General features: G+C 39.8%; 1 protein-coding gene across 5 annotated transcripts in view; it reads right to left on the reverse strand.

The window, feature by feature from the left end:
* The window catches only part of daam2 (dishevelled associated activator of morphogenesis 2), a 98,642-nt gene extending 83,282 nt beyond the window's left edge, over positions 1-15,360 (reverse strand). Inside the window, exons 1-2 of one of the 5 annotated variants that reach the window (XM_063908744.1) lie at positions 14,764-15,360; positions 8,246-8,350 (exon numbers count right to left, since the gene is read on the reverse strand). The gene's annotated coding sequence lies outside the window, so the exon portion shown is untranslated. Of the gene's footprint in view, positions 1-7,411; positions 7,541-8,245; positions 8,351-12,701; positions 12,750-14,763 lie in introns of those variants that run through there. The other 4 variants (XM_063908748.1, XM_063908743.1, XM_063908746.1 and 1 more) reach the window with 4 other exon arrangements.
* Between the last annotated feature and the right edge of the window lie 10,709 nt (positions 15,361-26,069).

Genomic DNA, 26,069 nt, shown 5'->3' on the forward strand with positions numbered 1-26,069 from the left:
AACACTTCCTGTTTATCTCTACAGCAAAGGGTTAAACCACAAAGAAAAGTTGGACAGAGCAAAGCTTTAAGCCCAAGTCATAGAAGAACAGGTGGTTATATACAGTATACACATTCCATCAGCTGAGAGTCTAAATCGCTGTAAAAGCAAATTGTTACGAAAAGTCATCCCACCTACTCGGTCTTGAAAATATCCCCCCTTTTGAAGAGAACCTCTCACAGTTCTGGGTTTAGAGGATTCTGCAGCAATGGTAATGTTATTTCCAAAGGGATTGCTAAATGAAAGGTTCTTTTTATAGTCAACATCCATCTGAAACTCTTAAAGGTCCCCTATTATGCTACTTTTCAGGTCCATATATGTATTTTGTTGCTCCACTATGACATGTTTACATGCTTCAAAAAGCAAAAGTTTGAAAAGCACTTTATTTTCCTCACACTGCCTGTACATAAATTACCTCTTTTCACTCCGTCTGAAAACGCTCTGAAGAGCCCATGCCCCCACCTTTGCAGAAGCGCACTCTACTCTGATTGGTTAACTGGCGACTCTGCTATAATTGGTCAACCGCTTAGAGATGTGTCGAAAGAAAAACTGTGAAAAAATGGCATCGCTTGTTGTGCCGTACCAGTTTATTACAAATAAATAATGATGGATTATCAGTATTCATTTCAAAGTGACACACAGCGTGTTTATGCCCTTGAACACAACTTTTGATCACAAACAGCAAAGGTAAGACGGGGTTATAGTTATGGCTCTGTAAAGTGACGTTGTTTTCTTGCTCTTTCTTGGCTGCTAGTTCAGTGAGTTTTGGCCGTTCAGTGATGAGACTTATACCAATGGAATCTGTGGAATTCAGGTTTCATATGATATGTGATTTGTGCAGATAGCATGAAGTACAAAAATCGCCGTGGCCACTCGTGCTATGCAGCGTTAGCTCATTTTTGTTCAGTGCTGATTTAGACGCACGGAGGGATATGGGAGAGAATCTCCCTCTAGCCTGAACTTTGGGATTTTAGCTTTTGCACACCTATTACATGCACACACACATAAATAACACACTACAGGAAAAAAGCATAATATGGCCCCTTTAACATGAACGAGTAGTTGTTCAGCGTAATCTATCTTGTCCATCTTGCTGGTTAAATAGAAGGCTACCTTAGTGCAATTGGAAACTCTGGCTTAAAGCTAAATATATCTAGCTAAAACACTTATATTGCATTGTGGTACACTTATGAACTGCTGTCATGTTTATGTTGAAGGAAACAAGACAAAACACTTAAGAGAATAACACTAATTTTAGGAATAAAACCACAAAATCACATCCAAAACAGAACACCTTTAGCCATGAATCCTTTGCTCCAGAATGTTGGAAAGGCAAAAGATTTCCCCAGCAACCATCGAACATATCTTCATAGAAAAGTTGCCAAACAACAGTCGACCTTTGACCCTTGGGCATCACTCAAGGACACGCGCTTCATGTTCTATCCAAATAAACTGTGACTTTGTCTGTCAAGCTGCCTCTCACATGGTTGGAAGGGTCAGACATGTTATTACAATAATTTACTATCCCCTTAAGTTAAGGAGCCCTTTGCCACATCCTGTTACCAAGATGAGAAGGAGCTACCTAAAAGCTACTCAGTGGTGTCACCAAATAAACTGTCAAATAGATTATACTGCTGTCCTCTTGGTCAATATTATGTTCAACCAGTGGCCAAGATGAACATACTGAGGCATAAGATCCTTGGCTTGATGGATTCAGCCTTCTGACTGCAGGAAGATATCAGGTTGCCAACAAAGTGATAACAGATTGTACCCAAGCTACATTGAGTACCTAATCATAATTTGTAACTCCAGGCCTTCCTGTCTGTCAGACAAAGATATAGCCATCCAGCACAAAAATCAACCACATCTACTACCGTGCTATGTTGCTGAAATGTGTCGAAAACATGCAGATAAGACATGTGAAGAAGTCTTGCAGTATCATTTTTCTATAAATTGTGTCCTATTGAGCTGTTTTCATGATCTATGCCATTGGTAGCATTCCTAAGTTTCATTATTTTGGTTGAGTTGTATTATAGCCAATTGTTAAAACAACTTGTAGTGGAACTTTTTTTTATCATTTAAGCTACTTTGCTAGCAAGTGAGTAAGTAAAAAAGTGTGGCAGCACACATGTATTTTTTTATTTCTGTGTATACAAAGGAGACAATGTAAAAACACGAAGCACCATGCTGTGTGGAAGGGAGTTTGGGGAGCAGAGCTGGAAGGGAGCGTTGTTGAGGGGGCCCATTGTGTGCCGATTACCCGCAAGAGGGGTAAATGATGGTGTTGATTAAAGCCAGCTGAGCCCAGGGCGGGCTCCTGCAGGGGCAGACACACAGCCAGCACCACGCACCCCTGAAATCCATCTGGCTTCTCAATCACAGTATGTGTCATTGAGATACTTTGTCAATACTGTATATATTTTAATGTATGAATGGAAAAATTATAATTCCATTAATAACGATGCTGAATATACATACATTTTCTTTTAAAGGGATGCAGAATGATAATGGCGCAAAGGTTTATTTCTGACCAATGCCAATAATTAGGCACACATTTTAATGTTTTCAGATGTGTCCTTAGCCATGTTTCAAAAATGCATAGCATGTGGGTAGATTCTGGCCTCAACAGGATGACAACCTGCTATTAAAAAAAAAAGCCTTGACCCCTGTAGTACAAATCTGGGTTAATCACATCTGCCCTGGCAGCGTACAATCAACACACATTGTTACGATTACATGCTATTTAAGCTAAATGGTCAGGTTGGGCCTGGAGTCGTTGTACCATTGCACGCAGCAACAAAAATGTGGGTCAGCATATTTTCCCCAAGCAGCTTTTCCTCTCTTTGCATCTGAGTTTCCTTCGCTAAACAATGAGTCTGCCTCTTTGTTTTCCCAAGACAGAAGAACTGTAGTAGGAACTGGCATTATTATGACTATAATAAGTCAATACGGTGCACACATAGGCTACAGTTAACACGCCTAGCCTCTGAGATGCAGTGGCGTGATATGAAATACAACTCAATGACCTTCCCCTCTTTATTTTTTCTTCCCAAGCTCGAAACAGTCATTTTAATAATCATGAGCATTGATTGTTGAGATTGAGATGAAAGGAAGAAGTGGGCAAATTGATGAGAGAACAGGGAACAGCCCTCAGCAACAACTTCATCCTCTTCCACTGTCAACAGATTCCTGTTCCTGTTAGGGGAACCAAAATGGCTTACTCAGCTTTGGCCTAGTGGTCTAACATAACACTTTTTAAAAAGGAAGCCAATCCAGAGAGGTGTCTGCTACTGTTCATCCAAAGTAGAATACTACAGCTAAAAATACACTACAGAAAAAGGTACAGACAATTGATACAGCATTACTTTTTAGGATTTCAAGTAGAAGCTAATGAAAAGAGGAGCTAGGTCTGGGAAGTGTATTGCACATCACTTACCAGTAGCCAACGGCTTGATGCAGATTTATGGTCAGCGTCTGTTTTAATACTTTATCAACTGGGTTATGAGTGAGTTTGTGTTCAAATGTTCGCAACAAATGAATCACAGCAGGGCTCTTTCCCTCCAATCTGTTTCATGGGCCAGACCATCAAGCCTCTGATCAGCAGATCCTTTTCTTCTTCCTCAAGCTCTTGGATGGAATGTCAGGAAGGCAAGGTACTGACGGGTAGGGTGTGTTCATTCATGTGTGCTTTACATTAGCATGTATATATATAGCCTATGTGGTGGAATTGGAGGACGTGTGCACAGCAGTGAATATAATCTTTTGCTGCATGACAATAAAATATGTTTTCTTTCTGCTTTTTTACTAACAATCTCTTGCATCTTTACGATTTCTTCCAACTACTTTGCTTGGGTTTTTCCCATCTTCAAAGATTTAGTTTATTACTTTGGTTTAAAACGTTCGAAAGGATAAACTGCGGGAGCACACGTTGAGAGGTGAGAAATAAAGAATGCACAAGATGTTCTGCCTTGCAGTGCTGTGTTCCCCAAACATTGCACATTTTTATGTACTGCGGATTGTCGTCAAGGCAACCTGGCAGCGAATCAGAGCCCAGCACTAGAGTGGTGGTTATTGAAGGAAGTGGAAGAGTGGGAGAGGCAAGGCGCCTACAGAACGTGGGTTGGAGTAATGTTTGTTTTTAATGCAGGAAGATTCTGATGCAATATATTAGGTATACTCCTGCTTTAATCTTTGAACTGGGAGTAGGTACATCATATCATTACTGTATTGCAAATCAAGGCAATAACTTAGATTTAGGAGAGTTAGGCAAGTGCTTAGCGTTTAACTTGACTTTACAGGAGGTCCAAATCCAATGGCTTCAATCAAGCCTACTGGAAAATCTTGTTTATTTTCATGGATTCATTGGATTTGAGTCATTATACCAGCAATGTTACATCAAGGCCTTTAAGTTGGTCACTCCCCTCTGGGTCTCGGTATCTTACCCATCATTTAACATCCACTCAAAGTCTTGTGGCGGCCCTATTCACTGTTAATTAACTGCACATTTAAGTGATTATGTTTGTCAGGGCAACAGGATATTTCACGTATTTTTGAATTCATATAGCAGCGTTAAATGACTTCTCCAAGGGTCCCCCCCGCCCCCCCCATCGCTAGCATCAATCCCAGTAGATGTGGTTAAGGGTATGGTTACGGTCCGGTAGCATTGCTGCCCCCCCTCCATTTCACATCTCCCTCTCTCTCTGGGGATCACAAATGTCTTTAGGTCTCTTGACGCTACACGGCACAGCTTATCCATGCGGCTGCTGGACAATATGAAGGTAGGGGGTAAAGAGGGGGAAGGGGGAGGTGATTTGTGATGATGGTAGGGGGGACTTTAAAAAAGCATTGACTTGATGGCTCACTGCCTGAAGAAATATCACAGGCTCTGATGCTGCATGAAAATGGACAGTACCGCCAAGGACTGTTCAGATAAAGACAGAGGGAAAACTATATCAGCCTCCAGTAACTGTATAGAGGGCCAATTCCGGTGTGTGTGTATATAGTGGCACACACAGCAATGGATTATGGGTTATCTTTCCATCACTCCATTGCAAACGGGATGAATCTCTCAACACACATTTTAGCAGAGCTTTTAGCTTTCTAGATCTGTATTTCTTCCATATTGACAATTGGGAAAGCAAACCCTTTTCCTTACCCTTAACTGGTCAAAGCAACCACTGGCAGAGCACATTACAGTAGGGGAATTGAAATAGAGCTACATAACCACATTAGAAGAGAACTGGGGCATGCGAGTGAATATACTTTAAATGACTAATTACTCAATGGCAGGACTGGAAAGAGCTTGCATCATACGCCATCTGGCACAGTCTGTGATGATACTTAATATGAAAGGAAGCTTCATTTTTCCAAGAGCATGTGATCTAACAAGTGCACAAACAAGTTTACCCTGACACATAAACAAATGAAAACAACCCCCATATTAACACAATGTACGTAGATACCGAAACCACCAAAAATAACTTGCAGTTGATGGTTGCTAGGACATGGCTGGGTCATTTGAGTTTCCCATGCCTGGATCCTGTCGTTTGTTTACCCCCACACTTCCTGAATGCTGATGGCAGATAGTCTCCTGGTTTATACAAGTGGAAGGAGAAGAAAAACAGCACACTGCTCTGAGAGGCTGTTGCACGATGCAACGGAGGAAGAGGGGGATGAAGGGGGAGGATCAGTATCCCAGTAACCAAGGGAACAGCACCAAGGAGGTCACATGATGTCCACATGTGATATTTACCACAAGAGAGAGATTGAGTGTATACTATTGGATGATGGCAACTGTTTTAACAGGCCTCCCTAACCAATTCCTCTTCATCTGCAAAACTTTCAAAATAGAAAGAAAGATTCCACATCAGAATCTGTGTTTTGCATAATTTTCATTTAACAATATTGAGAATTATGGTATGGAGGAAAAATACCATCAGAAACACCTGAGGGAGAGATAGGGGTAGCGTTACAGGTAAATGAAAAAAAACGGTAGAAAAAAAGGGTTAGAAGGGATGGTCTGCTACTGCTTACAGATGAGACCACTCACGAATGCTAAATATGGGAAAATTACACAATTGATCACATAGCACAAACGAACACCTTGCCTTTCAACAGTCCATTTGAAGTGTAATGCCAGCGCAAAACCTGCATAAGATCAATCTGCCTCTCCGGAGGGATAAATGCAAAAGGCCCCATTTCAACTAGCCTCTCCCGAGACAGACCCCTATTCATACAGCCTCTGAATGCTTTAGTTGTTACCAACCATGCGGTTTGTCACTTGGCGAAAAGGAGTTATTGCAAAGAACTTTCCGGGGATGAAGGATCTATGGCTCGGGTTTACCGTTCAAATGTTTGCCTGTTTAGGCACTCTAAGCAAAAAGACAGAACCATTTGTATATGCTCCTGGATGCTTAACGGAATTCACCCATCCACCTCAAAGCTCAAACATGACAGTTATCTTAGATGATGCATTAGAGGCTGGAAGAGAGCCCGTAGAGCACAGTAAAAGTGCCTGCCACAGCTTTTCTATTCTACTTAAGAGCTTTGAACTGCAACATCAATTCATTACATGATTGGAAAGAAATGCATGGGAAGATGAAGAAGCCAAAAGTAGGAACATAAAAAGTCTAAGCAAGAATTATGACAGTGTTGGGGTTAAAAATGTGTTACTGTTGCGTAATGGCATTGGGATTTAAACATAGTGTGATTACTAGGAAGGTGTTGTCAGATACTTCTCATTTAAGCCATGTTTGTTTTTCCAAAGGTCAAACAATTAATTGGTTGTTTGGTTTCTTTGAAGATGAGCATAGGTTAAGAATATTATGATGGATTAGAAGGGGAAGGAAGATGGGTGAATGGGTTGCATCTAAATCTGAAACCTTGTTACGAGGCTCCAGCATTAGATCACTTTGTTAAAACACATATGGCACAACAGTAAAATGAATAATTGTAACCATAATAATAATTGAATTTAGGTAGGAGATGGGAGGCCTGGTTATCTGAGAGACTGTCTCATCTCCAGTAAAGAATTACAGAACATTTCTTTGTTGGTCATTAGAGTGTCAAAAACAATTGTGGGATTTAAAGTCAGAGAACTTACCGTGACACTACTGTAGTACCTAAGAGTGACATAAACCAGTATTCCAGGGGAATCCCATAAATCAGATGTGAAATATAAAATGGTACCAATAAATTATTACCGGTTGCAACCACATGCATTAAAATGAAAATTTGAATTCACAATTTAAACATGGAAAGCCACAGACTTAGTTTTAATAAGGAAATACCCTTAGTTGGATGACATACTGTACATGAACCAGAAAATTCCATCTCATTAACACAAGTGCAAATTCAAAGCTATAAACTTTACCTATCTGATGTTGAATATCCAGCTTTGGAGCCAGGACGTATTCTGAAAGAGTGGCCAAAGTAAACCCACCAGAGTCTGGAACATTCTCAAAAACTCTGTCACATCAACATCTATGTCTCGATCTCAGCCCCAGTCTGAAGTGATTCATTGGTAGGGAGTGCTTTTTGCCAGGCTTCTTTATCGCTGTGTTGAAAAGCCTGAAGGATCCCCCCTTCTGAAAAGATTAACTATGTTGTTCAGCTGACTATGAGGGAAGTGGGCTGGTCATACTAAAAGCTTAGACAAATGATTTGGGACAGAAAAGACAGGCCAGGGGATTTCTGCTACCACTACTACCACTAGGGGCTGCTGGCAGGAGAAGGGCCTCAGAGCAATGGTGGGGCTCAGCCGTTCCGAGCCTGGAGGACCCCAAGGGAAAACCCAGTCCAGAGAGCGGGGGACTCTCACGGATAGTCGAGAAATTTTCCCACAATCAAAAACACAAACAGAGCTGCAGAGGGCAGCGAAAAGGACCCTTGTTCACCAAGGAGACAGAGGGAGGGAAGGGAAGGAGGAAGATCTGATAGTTACAATAACACAGCCCCAAGAAGTACATGCTATACCGTATCTCCTGTTAAAAGGCCCCTCACGGTTAAAACTCTTTCTAGACAAACACTGTTCTTTGAAGGACATTCAAAAGACTCAACATTCTTCCAGGAATGGTTAACCTGTAAGTAACCTCAAGTACATTTTATAGGGCCTCCACCAGATGATTTGGCCAAACCAATACAGTTCATTTGTAAATGACCTTATTAAAGGTAATCTGTTTTCATCCCAATCAACTGCTACACATACCATCTGCTAGGCTTTCAATGGGGTGTCCAGCCACTGAGGACATCTGGATTGTTAGTGTTGAGAAATGTAAGCTTCTTTGGCAAGAATTTGATCCTGGCAAACAACCTATGCAAGATAAAAAGTCAAATGATTAGTCATCAGTTTGGCACAAGGGTTTGTAAGTGGCAGGAAACTCTCAGTTTAAGAGTAACTTGAATTTTATTGTTAGGCTTAAGAAAAACAAAAGCACATGACTCCGGATAGAGTTTGAATGCCATTAGCTACCCAACCCGACATGTCAAGATAATTAAATCTAATGCACATAATGGCAAGCGCTTTGTAAACATTATCTATTTCCTTCAGGGCTAGCCAGGCAGTTGGACCAGGTCACAGGTCAAAGGTCACCTTTCACCACAGTGTGTTGGGTCTATTCTCAACAAAAACATAGATTCAAAGAGCTGTATTTGTTGCCATCATTTTTACACAGCTTCTTTTTTCAATTGATTATTGCAGAACAATAAATAACCTCAAAGCTCAGGGACTTCAAACTTTGATGGGGGGCATCTGAACCATGCCAAACTGGTCATTCTTTTGCTTTTTGACTAATGTCCTTCTGGAAATCTAACAGTTACATCTTGAGAAAATGTGGCATGCAAGCCTCCTTTTTGAGTGGGTAGGCAAAAGTCTTCAAACTTCCTTTTATAGAAGTAACCCCCCGAGCTGGATATCATAGCCATTATAAATAAGAAGCTGGAATGCAGAAGGGGAAAAAATAAACATCCAAGCTGTTCCGTTATCTACACCCAGCTGTGCAGTTTAGAGGCCAATCCTTGAAAATGATGTCACGCTGGCATTGTGTTACTGTGAAAATAGTGTTCGTATAAATTTGGGTGGACACTAATTCATTCAAGGAAAGTCAAGCAAACTTCACTAAAATGTAAGACATTGAATTAAGATTATTTAACCCTCACTGAAGTTGTTCAACAAAGCAGCAGTTCTTGCTTAATGTCCCATGTTGAAAGTATTAGTGGAATTAATCTGCTTTATCAACTGGAATGTAAATACTGGCATCACTATGAAAGTTTACCCTACGTAGGTCAGTGCAGTAGGTCATTAGTGGTTCAAAAACCAGCAGTTATTTACGTCCACTGGATAGTGTGTGTACAAACCACAAGGTCAAAACAGAACATCCCAGAAACTGAAAGACATTTAAGGGTACTTAAAATCTCAAAGTGGTTGGGTAATGCTAGATACAGGCCTTCAGGAGTACAAAGGAGCAAAGGCAGACAAAGGAACATCTCCAGGTGCTTTCAAGCTAATTTCAGAGGCAAAATGAATCTGAGATGCGGAGGTGAGGGGAAACCTGCAGCCGAGAGAATATGGGGGACTGACGCACTGGAGGTTTGATAAACGTTTCCATATGTGCTCCAGATCCCAAGTGAAAGAGCTGCTTTGTGTTCAGCAAGGTAGCACGCGCACAGGTCCCGAGTGGGACCCCCCCTTCCTTTCTTTTCCTTCCATCTACTGACAAACCTATCTGGCCCTTTCCCGGTAGCTCAGGGTAATATTAGCCAAGCGTAGGGGCAGGAGCAAGGGGTTTGAATGGCCGAGTCTCAACCCTGAGTCTAGCAGTGTATTTTGACGGTAGCTAATTACCTGTGACTACATGGAGACAGGGGAGTGAAACAACCATTGCATTGAGTTAGTTGTCTGGGGGTGAAGGAGAGTAGAGGGTAAAGGCGACCATGGTTGGGAACAAGGAGGGGGAGGTAGGGGGCAGGGAGCTGTCAGGAAGTGAAGAGATATTAGGATATGTTCAACCTCCATTACCCCCAGTACTTAATCTTCCCAGTCATGGGGAAATAATTCCTCAAGACATTAAAGAGCCAATCTTACAAGAGCACCTGCTCCCTGTGTATACAGTCCCATAGTGGTTGAACAAAACAATCATTTGGCCATCATACACACAATGCAAAATATCACCGTTGCTGTGCCCACAAGCTCTTCTTTGTAAAAATCACTACAATGCATAATGAAATGTAGACTTCAATTGCCTCCAAATACGAGTTGGTGGAAACATGCAAGTCTAATCAGGTAGTCAAGGCAGCAAGCTACTATTTCCAAAAACACTACAATGGCGGTAGAGCACAAACACTGGCTGACAATAGCACATTGTGCAGAACTGCGAGTACTGAACTTGAGGTGTCTATCCTATGATAGAGTATCGGGGTTTATGAGATTTTAATTAACCACACGGTTATGTAATTCGTTTTTTTCATTTGGAGGGAGGGGGTGTATATGGTGAGACTGATAGGAAATTAGACTATAGGGACAAAAACAAGGAGGAAAAGGACGAAGGAGGGGTAGCGGAAGAATGCAAAGTGTCTTGCACTGTTTTGTTTCATAGATCCAATTGGATATGAGGTTTCCTCCATTAATATAAATAAAGGGAAAAGGTTTGACACAGGTATGTTGGTTTTTCCAAGCAATTAGGGTGAGTAGGTTCATAGCTGCATAACTTTACATACACACCACAATAGCATGTTTAAAGGGCACGAGTGATGTGAAGAACAAAAAGAGAAAGCAAACCTTAGAGATATAGAGATATTGAGGTGAAGTGCCAGCAAATATCCATACAGATCATATCGGCACTGCTTCACAGTTGGATAACCCAAATGCGGATCTGATGCCAAGGGACCCTGGCACACTGGGATATGCTGTGGTTCCTTTCCAACTTATGTTCTTTATAGCACATAACAGCCTCACTACTCTACAGAAGAAACAAACCAGAGCCTATTGCAAACATCCATCAGCAAGACTTGCACCCTGAGCTTTTGTGGCCTTCTACAGAGGATGAGATTGGGATTGTCTTGAGACAAATGAAAATATATATTTTTTTAGACAAAATAAAAATGTTTTGTCTAATCTTCCATAAATTAAATACTGTAAAAGTAGGTTTATGATCTAATTTTCTTTAACAATGTCTGAACATTAGTGTGCAGACATTTACTAAGCACTGAATGTAGAAAGTAAGTGACATCCATGGTGTAAAATATGGTTGCCCCTTGCTGCAATAACAAATCTGTGAACTACTTTCACTTATTTCACATAAACTTACACACATACTCGTAAATGAAGGTGCTAGAAGGTTTCGTGGGGTTTGATGGGGTCATAACCACTTGTGACTGAGGATTGGGAAGCGAAAATGGGGGTGGGGGGGGGGGGGCACACAGATGCAAATGCTGTGTCTGGTATAGGATTATACCCTCACAGCTAATTACTCCCAGACTTCTTTGCTCTGCGCCAGAAACTGCACAGATACAGTAAGCCAGCACGCTGTCTGCTTATCCACCGCACTAAGACACGAGTGGGCTGAAGTCAGAGTCTGGCATGAGACCTTATGGGTGCACTCTGAATGCTCAGTGTGTAAGTTATGAGGGTAAAGAAGAAAAAGAAGAGCCAACTGCAGGCAACTTTTTAGGATGCAAGTTTTATTTGGCCAGATTTGGACAAGGCAATGGACTTGGAACGTGCATCGATGAACTGTAAGGGTGGAATTGCTATGTTTTGCGTTCTAGATGATGTGTTGATCAGTATCTATTGCATACGGTCTTATTAAAAGTGGAACACATACAATGTACATCTAAAACCGGAATGCCTTGGACAAATTATAAATTGAAGCAATTGGCTGCAGATGTGTGTTTACGGTGAAGGCTGCACAAAAGATTTGAGCAGCATGCTTCATGCACATGCCTCGGGCCAGTCTCATCTCGTGCCCTATCCTAGCCGACACACCACATTCTCACCTTACGGCCCCAAAGGGCAAAGCAATTGCTAACCAAAACATCTGGACCTGGTGGCAATGAGTCAACCTCTGCCTCAGTGACTGGTAGGGAACAATGGCCCTGTCTTTCCTATGCTGGCCACCCTTTCCCATTGCAGAGGGGCTTCAACTAGGCACAGACCAGGCTTGGGGAGTAACAGATTACATGTAACAGGATGAAGTAATCAGGATACAAACATATATGTTCATAAAAACATATGTGCGAGCGTAACTGTATTTATTAAACTAAAACGGAGCCTTTTCTGTTAGCTCAGATTTGATTACTGCTTTTTTAAACTATATGTTTAAAAAAACATTTTTGATGCCAAATATGTTGGTTTCTTCTTTCCATGGGTCACATTGTTCTGTTGTGTTACATAATAAGAACTAAAAAACATCTTATTAATGTGTATTTTCTCTTATATTTATTTGCATTGCATTTGATATTGAGGTCATCCAGAAGTAACAGAAAGTAATCAGATTACATACATTTTATATTTTGATACTCAGATTAGGTTACATTTTGAATGAATTTTTTTACAGGTAACTTGTGATTGTAACAGATAACATTTTATTAATAACCCTCCCTAACCTGGCTCAGACACACACCACAGCCATGTGTGGCCGCTCTGATACCCGGTAACAAACACGTACCCACACTAAGCTGACAACGCTTCCAGTCATCCTTCCGCAACAGGAACACAGACACACAAAGCAACAGTTCTTTACCCTCCGCTCAGTCAGCAGGGGCACAGCCAAAGGTAGAACACCTCAGCCCAGTGGCCTTGTTGCTTTTGGATATCGGACAGGTTTTTCTACCCTGCATCCCTCCTGGAAAACACAAAGGTAGCTGGACAAGGATTATGCGCTATAGTCAAAACAGTGGTCCTAAAAATACTCCTGCCAGATTGTTGCAACAGCTGCTCCAGTCTGACTTGAGAGTAAACAGACAAATATTCCTGTTTTTATATGCATAATTGTACACATTTGATGCTCTAAAAGAAGCTTAAAGCATATTAAAAGCTCAGTGGATTGCAGCTTGGCCATAGTGTATGGCTTTTCCCTAAATCTATCCATTGCTGATGTCCATTAACAAGTCTGGGGGGTTCAGTGGGTAGCCTATCGATGCCTATAAAGAATGTGCATAACACAATGTTGAAAATTCCTCCATGCAGTACCCTTACATGGACAAATCCTGCAAGACACTTACCCCCAATGGGTTAGCATGATTAAAATGTAATTTCTATGTCATAATCCGTTTCAATCCTTTCACCCATAATCAACACTTTCTTTACATTTGTATTCTTATTTATCCAAAATGCAGCCAAAAACAGTAAATGATCACTGTGACTTCCAAGCAGAACAATCTGGATCCAGTAGGAGGAATGTAGCAGATGCTAAGTACTCCTTAGGCAAAGTTGTGTGTTTGTTTGTGTGTGAGGAGGAGGGAATGATTTTGTGCTTACCATGGTGCTGTGCTTGTAAAGCCTCAACAACTGACCAAGAGGAGCCAATGCTGCATCACTGCCAGATGTGCAGTGAGATTAAATAGCTCTTGATGCTGCTTCCCATCCTATAAACTGACTAGCAATGTGGGATTTAAGAGGTATGGATGCCCCCAAGTGTGCAAGAATTTGTTTTAATTTTCCTGATGGCAAATGAAGAATGTGTTTATTTGGAATAAAAAACAGATGTGTTAGACTAGAAATCTCAGCATTTGCATATGACATTGTCCAGGTTAATTTGAGAAATTTAGACAAGGCACTGTTATTTTTACAGATTACTTTTTGATTTACATGATGATTTGGGTAGACACATGGGGAATTGTCACTCATTAAAGGATTTTTTCTGACACTGAGTCCGAAGTCACGTTCTCAAACAGGAAAATATCATCCAAGAAGTTAATATAAAGCCCCTTATCCTGCTTTACTTTCATATAATATTTCTCAAGATTAAAATTGTATTTTGTAGAGGAAAGAAAAAAGACAGACGAGTAACAAAATTGGAAAGCGTAGGGAGAATCATACTTGTAAAAATAATTTACTTACTTTAAGACACAATACTACACATCATATCTTGTTATAGTATTTTTTACAGTATGACTGATGCTGGCAATGTGATGACAGCGCCCTCTTTGGATGCTCACAGGAACTAAATGTCCGTGCAGCAGCGAACGCACCGCCGCCTAATATCGAGGTCAAATGCATTGCGCATCATGTTTATGCAGAATGTGGTCCACTATCAAATCACACATGGGTATTTATAACTGAAAATGACAATAATGTCACTAAACGTCAAATCTACTAAAAACAAATCGGCGGAGGCAGCCTGTCATGCGCACAGCTACACGTAAAGTAACCAATATGCATCTAATGGTGGCCAATAACGTGCTATATCTGAAGGGAGCAGGTGATATTAAACCATGAATCATGTTTAATAGTAAAATCATGGCAGGCTTCAGGTCAAGTAATGGTTTAAAATGGCATTATGAGCAGATGAGCACATTGTCATCTTAAAACACAGGGACTGTTGCCTCTATCTTATTTTTGAAATGCTAAAATGCAGTACCTCATGGTCGTTTATTTAGAGATTAGTGTGACCATTTCCATCCGATTTCTCACGTTTCTCCACGCTTCTGAAGGTAGACCATCTCAAGGTAGCCTGCCTACCTACCAATCATTTCCCACTGATTTTAGAGGAGACATTGTAAACTTACCTTCCAGCGTCTTTGCGGAGAAACGATGTCTGCTCGATGATAGTAATCCCTGGACGCTGTCACAGCACTAATATGGCCAACATTGAGTGTGGCGGCGGCTTGCTGGATAAATAGAGCCGATGCCCTGTAGTGACTGTACGGGGCTGCTCATTCAACAGAGTGGTAGTGGAGAGTGGAGGCACTGACAAGTCGGTCACAACAGCAGCACCACGCCTCCCCTCTTAAAGCTACCGCACTCTGCCTGCCTGTCCCTCTGTCCGCCTGTCTGTCCCTCTGTGTGTCTGTCTGTGTGTCTGTCTGTGTGTCTGTCTGTCTGTCTGTCACTCACTCACTGTGTGTGCAAGGTGAGGATGACCACACTCCACTCCAGTTACTCCAAGTCATAACTGGAACATGTCAAGCAAGGTTGAACAAAATCTGCTGGGGAACACTTTTGAATAAAACATTTCCTTCATTTAAACACGTTTTTCTTTTGTGCAATTTTAACATATTTTCAAAATCACTGACACCTGAGATGAAAATGTCTTATAACCATGTCTTACAGTGTATTGCAATGCATGGTTCTACAGCTCAATATATTATAACTGTACAGTGTTTAATTTTACATTATGTTTTGTTTAAATGTACATGTATATATAGTTCACTTATTGTTGCATTTACTTGCATATTAGTTTCAATTGCAACGATGTCAACAGAGTTATGGCAATAAGAATCTTAAGTCCCAGCTCCTCCAATAATGCAAAAATAAATATACCTAAGACATGAAAGGATTAACTTGAAGCTTTTGTGCAAATGACAAAAGGCCCTTAAATTTCAAAACCTTTTATTTGTTCTTTGTTTCATTGTATGTAATTGGCAGGGATTGTGGATAATTAAAGTACAACCATAACCATGTATATAAACAGAAGTCATTATTGCTCATTTGAATATGTGTACAGATAATTTCTTTAGATTTCAGATTGGCAATTCTGAATTCTATTCTGAAAAATTAACATAATTTTTTTTAACATTGACTAAATAGGCTACATGTGAGCCCCATTGTTGGTAACTCGGTAAATGTGTGACTCTTTAATTTAAGATTATTTTTGCTATTATAGCTAACATTAGTGATGATTGATTAAGTAGCATTGTAGTATTTATTTAAGGTCTGTGCAGCAATTTTTAGCATGATATAATTTATTTTCACAATTACAGTTTAAGCGCAGATTTTTTTATTGGGGTTAATCTTATGTTTTATTCATGTCCTGGCAAAATTGAATAGATATATTTGGTACAATATAACATCACATTTTCCCATTAAGAGTTGCCCCCATATATGCCCTCCTACTACATCTATAATATTTGGGGCCTTGATTTCATGATTTAATTAAGAATTACTTCTGTTGTTCACATAGTACAGCAACCTGCATGTAAAATAATAACCACAAATCCTACTACCACCATAAGGATGTGTTCTGTATGTGTGACTTATAAAAAGATTAAAATGTTCTACAGATCTCGTGTTTACCAATGAAAGAATGTTGAATACAAACATACAGGAACATGGAGTACTTATCAAACATTGCTTCCCCCAGCTGCTAAGCATTTAATCCTCTGAAATATGAAGAAATAGAACAACTCGCTGTGTTTTGATCTCCTCACGGCCCCGTAATCCTTCATTAATTGCAAATTCTGGGAAATCCACTTTGACCTAGGCTCATATATGGGCATCAATACTAGATTCAAATGAAACAATCCGTCTGTGATGAGTGTGAGACAATTCCATTTAGATCGTCAGGAGCTCAGAGGAATGATATTTGTTATGCTTTTCCTGTCATATAAATAGCAACTGAAATACGTAAAAGGTTTCCAGGAAGAAATGTAGATTCTCAGGTGAGAGTACACCTGCGGCTGAATGGTTTAAAAATGAAAGCAGAAGCATAGCAGATACCTGCCTTGTTTGGGATTCCTTACATACCTTAATGCTATTGGAACAAAACAGTTTCCAAAACTTTCCTCAAACACTCACATACAGAACAATGTGGCAGTCAGGGTTGCTGATTAGGGGTCATTGTACTGAATACAATACTCATGTACTGGTTCCACACTTATTTCCCATAATGGCACTTTATTGAGTCAACCCAAACAACAAATCAGCATCGGTCATTCAAATTAAAGTCAAATGGAATTTCTCCCAGAATATGTTTGTTTTTAAAGTATCAGAAATACGTTTCTGATCAAAGCCTGAATAAGTTCAGTAAAGCTGCATTGACATGACAAGCGGTAAAACAGCTCTGCACTGGCATAGCCGTTGTGTTTCTGTAGAGAGAACGTTACTGTCCAACTAGGAGTTACCTTTACTCTCAGAGTTGCGCACCACTCAAAATTGTCGACTCAAAAGTTACAAGACCTTTTCAAGCACAACCAATCGGATAACAGCTCTATATTGCACTGCAAGCTAGCAGAGAGTTAACCATAGAAACAAAACAGAACTGGCTTTTTTCCCTACAAGGCTCTGGGCCAAACAACGCGATGAACGAAAAAGCAAATAGCACATCATGTGAATGCAGCTTTACAAAAGAGTTAGGGGTAGATGGATTGATCAAACAAATACAAGATTTGAACCCAGGAAACTGCGTTCCCTGACAAACAAAAACCCAACTTTACGCAAGGACAGTTATGTCCCAAAAGTACTGAGTTCAAACTTAACGAAGTAGTTTTGTTCAATTCCAAACGCTATCCACAATTTTAAAACTTCAGCAGTAATCCAGGAGAATTTGAAAAAAAAAATGAAGATGGAGTTTCATTGCATGGGACCGTCATTTGTATTTATTTTACCTCATCGTCCAAAGTCATTGCATTTGCTGTATGTGTTATGTTCATCAGACAGTGAGTATGTGTCTAAACTTTGACTAAAGTGTCAGAAGTAGAAAGAGCCGTATCGCTAGAGCTGGAGGTCTGGCCTGTCAAAGCCAGAATGACATTACCCAGTGGAAGCGGGTGATTTAGCCCCTGGGAGAAAACCAGGCAAGAGGCCTCAATTAATCTCTTCAATTTAGCAACACCAAGAGGAGGTCAAATCTATAATCCAGAGCAGATAGTATATCATAGGGGAGTAAGTTTCATGTCAGATAATGACACTCCCTTAGTAACTTTAACCTGAGCCTTTTAGCCTGAACCCCAAACTCAGTCAGTGAATTAGACTTGGCAACATGTGGACACACACAGACACATATTCACACACACATTACGCCAAAAGTTTAGTTCATATGGTGCCAGACTTATCCTAAGTTAGTTTTGGATGCAAATACCACCTTAAATAAAGTATTATTTTCAGTGAACCCAGTGAGTAGTATATCTGACCAAGGTTCACGGTTAGCTACTCCAGTTTTAACACTGACCTCATAGAGACTTGGGAACAGTGCGAGAAAAAGATTCTGCTAATGTACATTTGGAATTCTTTAAAAGTTTGGACAGGATGAGAAATGTTGGACTTTAGGATCTCGTAAGAGAAATCCTAATTTCGGATACCAGGCAGAAAAATCAAGCACAACTTAATTTTTTTAAATCATTTTAAACTGTGCAGCTTTTGTATCCGTGTTTAGCTCCAAACGCAGAAAGCCAAGATGAACACATGTAGTTACAAGAGGCTTTTCTGAGCTTCCATTAGACAGGGGCAAGGTTGTTTGTAGACAGTCTTGATTTGACAGGGCTGCAGACATGAAAAGGTTCAATCGACACCTCAGGATCTCAGGGGTGTCTGGCAGAACAGAAACGGCGCTAACTGAATTCACATGTGTCCATTTATAATTCACATACACACATGCCCACAAGCTTTTGTGTGCAGTTAAACTTGCAGACATGCACAAATGATCCATGCATGCGAGTGACTTATTATACTTCAACCATTTTACAAAAACTTAAGCTTTTCTTTTGCTGCAAAATTATCTTTAACATTTATCAACATCATATGTATAATTCATGGAACAATTTATACAGGATCCAAAAATGATTTGTCTTCCCCGTAGATTTTCGTACTTTTTTTTTTTAAAATTAGGTCCAATGGCAGTACCCAAAAGATGCAGGACTTTGCCTCACAACTATCAGGTATGTATGGCCTGATAAAATATGCTATTATTTTGATTATGGGAAGTGTAAAATCCAGGGATTTGACCCTAAGTAAGTTAAACTATCTCGGTCTCTCCTATTTTCATTTGGACCATGAATTATTTTTTTCAAATATGTAATTACTGTAATCAAAGCACAGCCCGAAATTACTGGGGCACACCTTAAAAGAGTGAAGACCTCTTTCAAAAGTGCATAGCACAAAATGATGTACACAGGTTACAAATATTTTGGACAGGCTCCGAGCTGTTTCAAATTAAAGATTGAAGCACTATTGTTTTGTTGTAAACGTACTACATATGTACGAGATAAATATTACAGTTAAAAAAACTAAAATGAAAGAGAATACAACAAGTAAGCAAATATAATCCACGGAAATCTGTACTATTATCTTGATCAAAGTCAAAATAAATCCTGTTGCCATGACACACAAGCTTTATATTACCTAATGGAAGATTTCCATTGACGCTATAGGTTTTAACTGCATAAAATGGCGTATCTTAAGTGACAAGATTGCTTGTCAGGTCTGCCTCCTGCTGAAATGATTCAGTGCCCTTGACAAAAGGCACTTAACTCAAATTGCCTGATTACCAGGCCAGCTGAATAAATGACTGAAACTTTCAATGCGGGCGAAAATTACTCCAGTAAGTGTGTCCATTCAGCTATGTGAGCAATGATGGAAAATAAGGTAACTGCTATGAAGGAAATGACTTCATGCATTCCAGATGACACATTTGCGTAAAAATGAGAATATTCCATGCCATTTTCGGAATAGTGTATAGGTTAGTTAGTTTTAGCTGTTTCATCCAATGCTCTAAGAATAAAACATTGAAGATGTGGAGTAGATAATAAAGAATGACTATTTGTTAAAATGCCATGTGTCACAATTGTATTATGCAAGTGTTCTGGTAACAGTTCATTCTGAATGCTTATCAGACCGTGCCACAATTAAAAAACAGGGACAGCTTGTTTTGTATGAAAAAAACAAAAGGCGGAATCCAATTCATTCCAGACAAAATGTTTTACAAGCCGTTATTTCAATTAGCTTTGTGACATCTTAAACTATTTAAAGCCCCATGTGTTTTGCAGAACCATAGCCAGGATTTATAAAATACCACCTCGAAACAATGTTTGAGCCTTTACTTTCTATTATTAATTTTGCCAACAGTCACAATTAAAAACATGCATGTGAGTTTTGATTAGAAAGACATTATTCTAATCATACCAATGTATTAAAACAAGAAATTCAACAACCAAAAAGGACATTGTCTTTTGGAAGTGGAGAGGAGGCAGGGAAAGTGAAAGAGGAGCATTAGCCTTCCTCATTAGCATTGCCCTTGGGCTAGGGCACTTAGCCCTCAACCCCTCCTGCAGATCTGCTTAGTGGCCAGGACTGCTGGCTGGCGCTTTATTGGTTAGCTGTTTGTTATATCTCTTCAATCGGAAAGAGACTTTGTTCAATGCAAGTTACAAGCTTTATGTACTTTATGATTCAAGCCTCTATTTTTGCACTATTTGGCATTGTGTTTGAAACAGTTTTTGGCAATTATAAATAACACAAATACACAGATGGTAGAGAAACTACGAAGGATAAGAGAAACTGCAATCATCATCGCTACTGATGAAATAGACAATATCACAAAAATAAGGGATATTTGGACAAACCAAACAGAGAATAGCTTAAGATGTAATAATTGAAAACAAATAGGTTAGCTATGGTTTAATCAGGTGGTGGAATGGAACAAATTAGTCATCAATACAGCAACTTTTTCCCCAAGCCAGTGCGGGTTTGTGCCGGCTGGCCACTCCATTTGAGTTTGGCAGACAAAACAACATGTGCTACCTATGTCTGATATAATGGCTTTCGGATCAATCCATCAGAACACCATGTTTAGCCATAACACGGCAGATCAGTAAGAGGTCAACGTAATGTTGGATGACAAATGCAAAGGTTGCGTGGCAGGCAGTGGTTTCACATGTTCATGGACTGCATGGGTCAGTGTGACGCAGGAAAAGTTAATTAAAACAGCCTTTTGAAAATGGAGTGCATTGATATGTTTTGGGAAATGGGTTTGTATATAAATAGTTCAAACAGGCATTACTAACAGAATGTTCCTATAATATAAACTGATTGTGAGTTATGTCAGGATGCATGAAACGGACAGACTAAACATGCACTCGCTAGAATATCAAAGACAAACTAATCTGTCTTTGGCAGTCATATGGAAGGTAGTGTTTTGTGATCCTAAAGATGAGACAGTACACTTCCAAACAATGAATAGACACTGTTACCCTATTTTACAACAAGCTTCCTGTTATACCTCACCTGACATGCTCTGAACAGCTGACCTGGTGGTGCTGTCTAACACAACACAGAGGCCCACTATTGTCCATAAACTGCATGCTGTGCTGGTTTGTGTTGATTCTCTTTGTGGACGAATCCATAGAACCCCATGTAAAAATAATGAACTCTACAGCAATCATAAACATGATTGCAGTCCAAAAAACAGTTTTGGTGTAAATAACTACATAATGACTCAACTGTTCAAATGATTTTGATAATTTAGTGTGGCAGCTTTGAAAATCAGTTGGGTGCCATACAGACGAGAAGTCACCAACTGTCTGTAAGGCATCCCCCTAAACTAATTTCAAGTCATCGAGCTTGACCTTTTAAAAAGAGTTTGTGCAAATATGAATAAATATTAAGATAATAGGACTTGCTGTGTGATTTATTGTATGCCAGACATCCTGCTGGCCAATGGGGGGGCTTTGGATGGTGGGCTGATTGACCTTGGTATCGCCATCAGTTCCAACAACATAAATGGATCATTTATTTAATTTCCATCGAAACGAGGCTACATCATAAATTATGGGACAGCTGCATTTAACTAGGTGACTCTTTTTCTAAACACCAATCTGACAGTAGATATGAAATGTTGACAGGATAAGGACAACAAATGAATGACTTAAATATCGAAAAGCTCCATTCTCCATCTCCTTTTATTCCGGCGAGTTAATTTTGAGTACAGTTTTTTTTTTTTTTTTAAAGCACAAAAGCAGTATTGGTTTTGTGCCATCCATACCTGGCTTATAACATGGTACTAAAATACCAAGGAATCCAATGTTTTCTGGTAATCACATTCCAAACAAGCCTGTTGGTTGATAGCCAAAGTTAGCATCTAACTGCCATCAAAAGTTAGCATAACTGCCATCAAAAGTTAGCATCTAACTGCCATCAAAAGTTAGCATCTAACTGCCATCACAGTTACGTGAATGATGGAAGTACCTTGCTAATCAAGCTAATATTAGCTGGTACCATAGCCATTTTTAAGATTGAAGTTCCTCTTGAGGCTCTAATTGTTAAGTCACAACCAATGGGTGGTGTCAAGCTGACTTCATGCACTTCCTATACAATCCATGACAGAAACCAACCGACACATAAAGTATAATTTCCCAGCCCCTCTGTGTTTCTATCTGTAACCTCTGTGATGGAGGGTGAAATACAGAAGGAATGTGCAGCTCAGTTACACCAATAACAATTCTACATTAGCTTTCACCCTGGTATCTGTATAGGTTTACCTCCCTCACTAGTGATGACTATGGTGCAAAATCTCAGAATCAATAAGATTCCTCTCTGTTCTATTTCTGCCTTGAGTGATTCATTTCATCAAAGTTGCTCTACATTTGTCTTTTTCTCGGCTGTGAAGCACTGGAGTTATTATCTCCCTCAGTTTAAGGTCAGACGGATTGTGTATATGTGTGTGTGTGTGTGTGTGTGTGTGTGTGTGTGTGTGTGTGTGTGTGTGTGTGTGTGTGTGTGTGTGTGTGTGTGTGTGTGTTTGTTTCAAGGTGTTATTGGTAATATGCACAGCATATACAACATATATGTTGGCAATGAAAATCTTATATCCCATGCTCCTCCAACAACTCAACATACATGGTGCAAATAAGATAAATACAATTGTGTGTGTGTGTGTGTGTGTGTGTGTGTGTGTGTGTGTGTGTGTGTGTGTGTGTGTGTGTGTGTGTGTGTGTGTGTGTGTGTGTGTGTGTGTGTGTGAGTGTGAGTGTGAGAGTTTAAAAGCAATAACATTGCAAAGCCTTTACCGATGTTGGCAGAAGTATTGATTTTCGAGAGATGGAATTTGCATCGCCCTCTGGGCAGTAGTGAGAAACAGAACAAAATAAAGCAGCATACTCACACACACGCTCTAATCTCCTCAGTGAGGCCTAATTGAAAGTGACACATTGCTACTAATCAATACGCAAACCCATTGTCGTTATGGGAATATCCTGAATGAACTGTACCCATTCCTATTCGTTCCAAAGACACTAAATGATTCAATGAGACATGTCTGCTGGAGTCACACTGTTTGCATTTTAAAATTATGTAACCACGTGGTCAATAGTGCATAGCAATAATATTTTGTATCAAAGCATATGATCTGCATGGTAAAGCATTCAAGACCATTATGTGGTTTTGGCCATGCATGCAATCTTCTGCACTTCTTCAAAAGCAGAAATCTTTTGGAGGGGTGGCTGTGACCCTGGATGGGCCTCTTTTGTGTGACACACCACGGGGTTGTCCAGGGGTAACAGTGACATAACACAGCTTATTGTGTGAGGAATGGCATGCAACAACAGTAGCCCAACGTGCAGTCCTGAATAGGACTTCAAAGGCAGTTAGAGTTCAGCACTGCAAGGTATTTCATTGTAACCCTACCACACTGCGGAGAGGAAGAATTTGGATGCTAGAATCCTCCATGGCAGCAGGAATCCATTGGACCTGCAGGGGAACTCATGTCAAATTCCCACTCAGCTCTTTACCATTCCACGCTATTCTTACATAACGCTGTACGTGTGCCGAACCATCACCTGCACTTGGCACTTCTTGGGAAGTGGATTTGGACAGAAAGTTGCTGGCTCTGGCCGGTCATCGCTCAGGAAAAGGTGGAGAAAGTGGATTTACTGTGGAGTCATTGCCAGCATTTCCAATTCATTGCAGTGCTTTAGTTTGTCATTCCAGCTGCAAATATTCCTCCAGTACTCTATCAACCCTGTCTCTCATTTCATATCCATTTATTTTCTTTCCATTACTGTACTCTCCTGCTACCTAAAGTTCACTTTTCAATAACATTACTTGTGTTTTTATTGTATAGCCTACACATTCTCTCTGACTTTCATGCTTCTATCTGCTTGACAGTTGAGAAGCAAAGATGTGGGCTCTCTCAAACCCAAGTTATTTTTATCTATACTGCGCAGTTAGAGTGGTTTGCTCCAGCTTTCAGACCCATGGAGGGAGGGCCTAATCCACCCCACTTTCCCCACCGCCAAGCACCGCCTGGCCAGCAGGACCGCCCAGACATGTCCCCACTCCATGTCCAAACTCCTGACCACATGCAGCTGGGGTAGAGAGAGGGTGCGGATGGAAGGGAATAGACAGGAGGGAGGAGCTGGAAGCGAGGTGCATTTGACAATCTTGTAGTGTATGAAAAGCTGCAGGATAAACAACAACACTGGTGTGTGTGTGTGTGTGTGTGTGTGTGTGTGTGTGTGTGTGTGTGTGTGTGTGTGTGTGTGTGTGTGTGTGTGTGTGTGTGTGTGTGTGTGTGTGTGTGTGTGTGTGTGTGTGTGTGTGTGTGCGTGTATGTCTGTGTCTGTGTGTGTGTGTTCCGAGTGTGTGTTTGAGTGTTTGTTTGTGCTTGCGTTGATTTTATTTAGGGTTACACCCTCTTACATGAATAGCTGTTTTGGTCTACTTTGTCTAAGATTTTATTTGACCATTAATCATTTCTCAATGCTTTAAAGTTACAACAAAACAAAAGAAGGAACTAGTAAAGAATTGTTTTATGTTTAAGAGAGAATATAAAGGAATAGCTTTTTCCTAAGAATTTGTTTCATGGATTAACATCTCTCAGGGAAACAAAAGGCAATTATTTTAAACTCCACACTAAACCTATTTCAATAAAAAAATTAATAAAACAAACAAATTAGATTTTTTCCACCTTTCCCAATATTTCTTAATGTCATAATTTCTTCTCACAATACATCTTTCTAAAATAAAAAGTGACGTTTAACAACCTTCTAAATGTATTGATATGCAAACAATGGACACCAGACGTTTAAAAGAATAAATATTTGCCCTTGCCAATAATCACATAAGTAATAACATTTAACTTTTTTATGTTGTGTGAAACTAATGTTGTGTGAGCTAAAGAACAAAGTTCCGCTTTTGCATGATTCTCTTTCAAAATAATCTTTCTAATAGGAATATCTCATGCATACATCCATATTTGTGAGGGAACTATAGCCAAAGTCTTTTCCAAAAACTAGCTTTTTCAGAAAAAAATGCACAAAAGAGAAAGAACACAATAATTACTTGGAAAATATGTTATTTATACAGTTATTTACACACATGCCGCATAATGTGAATTCCAAGGTTCTGAAGAAAGAGACAAGAGATATCTTCTGTGCTGCATCCCTGAAAACTCTTGCCATAATGTCCATTATGCAACATTGTCCTAAAAAATCCCCTATTGCTAAAGATGCCAAGCAAGAGATTGGCTATAAAAGGAGAAGGTATGCATCAGTTTTTTCCAAGCAAATGCATTGGTTGCACATACCGGCATTAGTTTTGGAATGGCTTTGATGAGTATTTATCAAGCTGTTCTGGAAGCCAACAAAGAGAGTTATGTGATAACATAATATTTACTGACAGCAGGAAATATAACTCAAGATAATCCTTGAAAACAAGGAAGAAGGCTGAGCTAGTGTGAACTGTGAAGTGCAAAGCAAATATACTGAATGAAAAGCGGTGTTAAAATGAAAGTCCAAGTTCAATTTTTTACGCTATCTTTCTCTAAATAATACAATGACAAACTCGGAAATGTAATTTCATGGAGCAGGATATAACCAAATTTAAAGAAGTCCTTACTTCTTCTACCCTGAATTTGTATTTTCCATCCTCATGAAGAGTATGATATCTGCTGGCAGTGAAACAAATACAATTTAAAGTTCAGCACACACAGCACAGCAAAACATTCCTAAACCAATTATTTAAAAGCATAGACTTCATATTTCCTTGACTGTTCATCATACTGAAAACAAACAAAAAAAAAAACGTTTAGAAATTCATATACAGTATTTCAGGAATGCAGGCTGAAGTTTGATATGCCTGAGCCTAGCTAGCATAACGGAGGACA

The sequence above is a fragment of the Eleginops maclovinus genome, chromosome 19, assembly GCF_036324505.1.
Source record: "Eleginops maclovinus isolate JMC-PN-2008 ecotype Puerto Natales chromosome 19, JC_Emac_rtc_rv5, whole genome shotgun sequence".
NCBI lineage: Eukaryota > Metazoa > Chordata > Actinopteri > Perciformes > Eleginopidae > Eleginops > Eleginops maclovinus.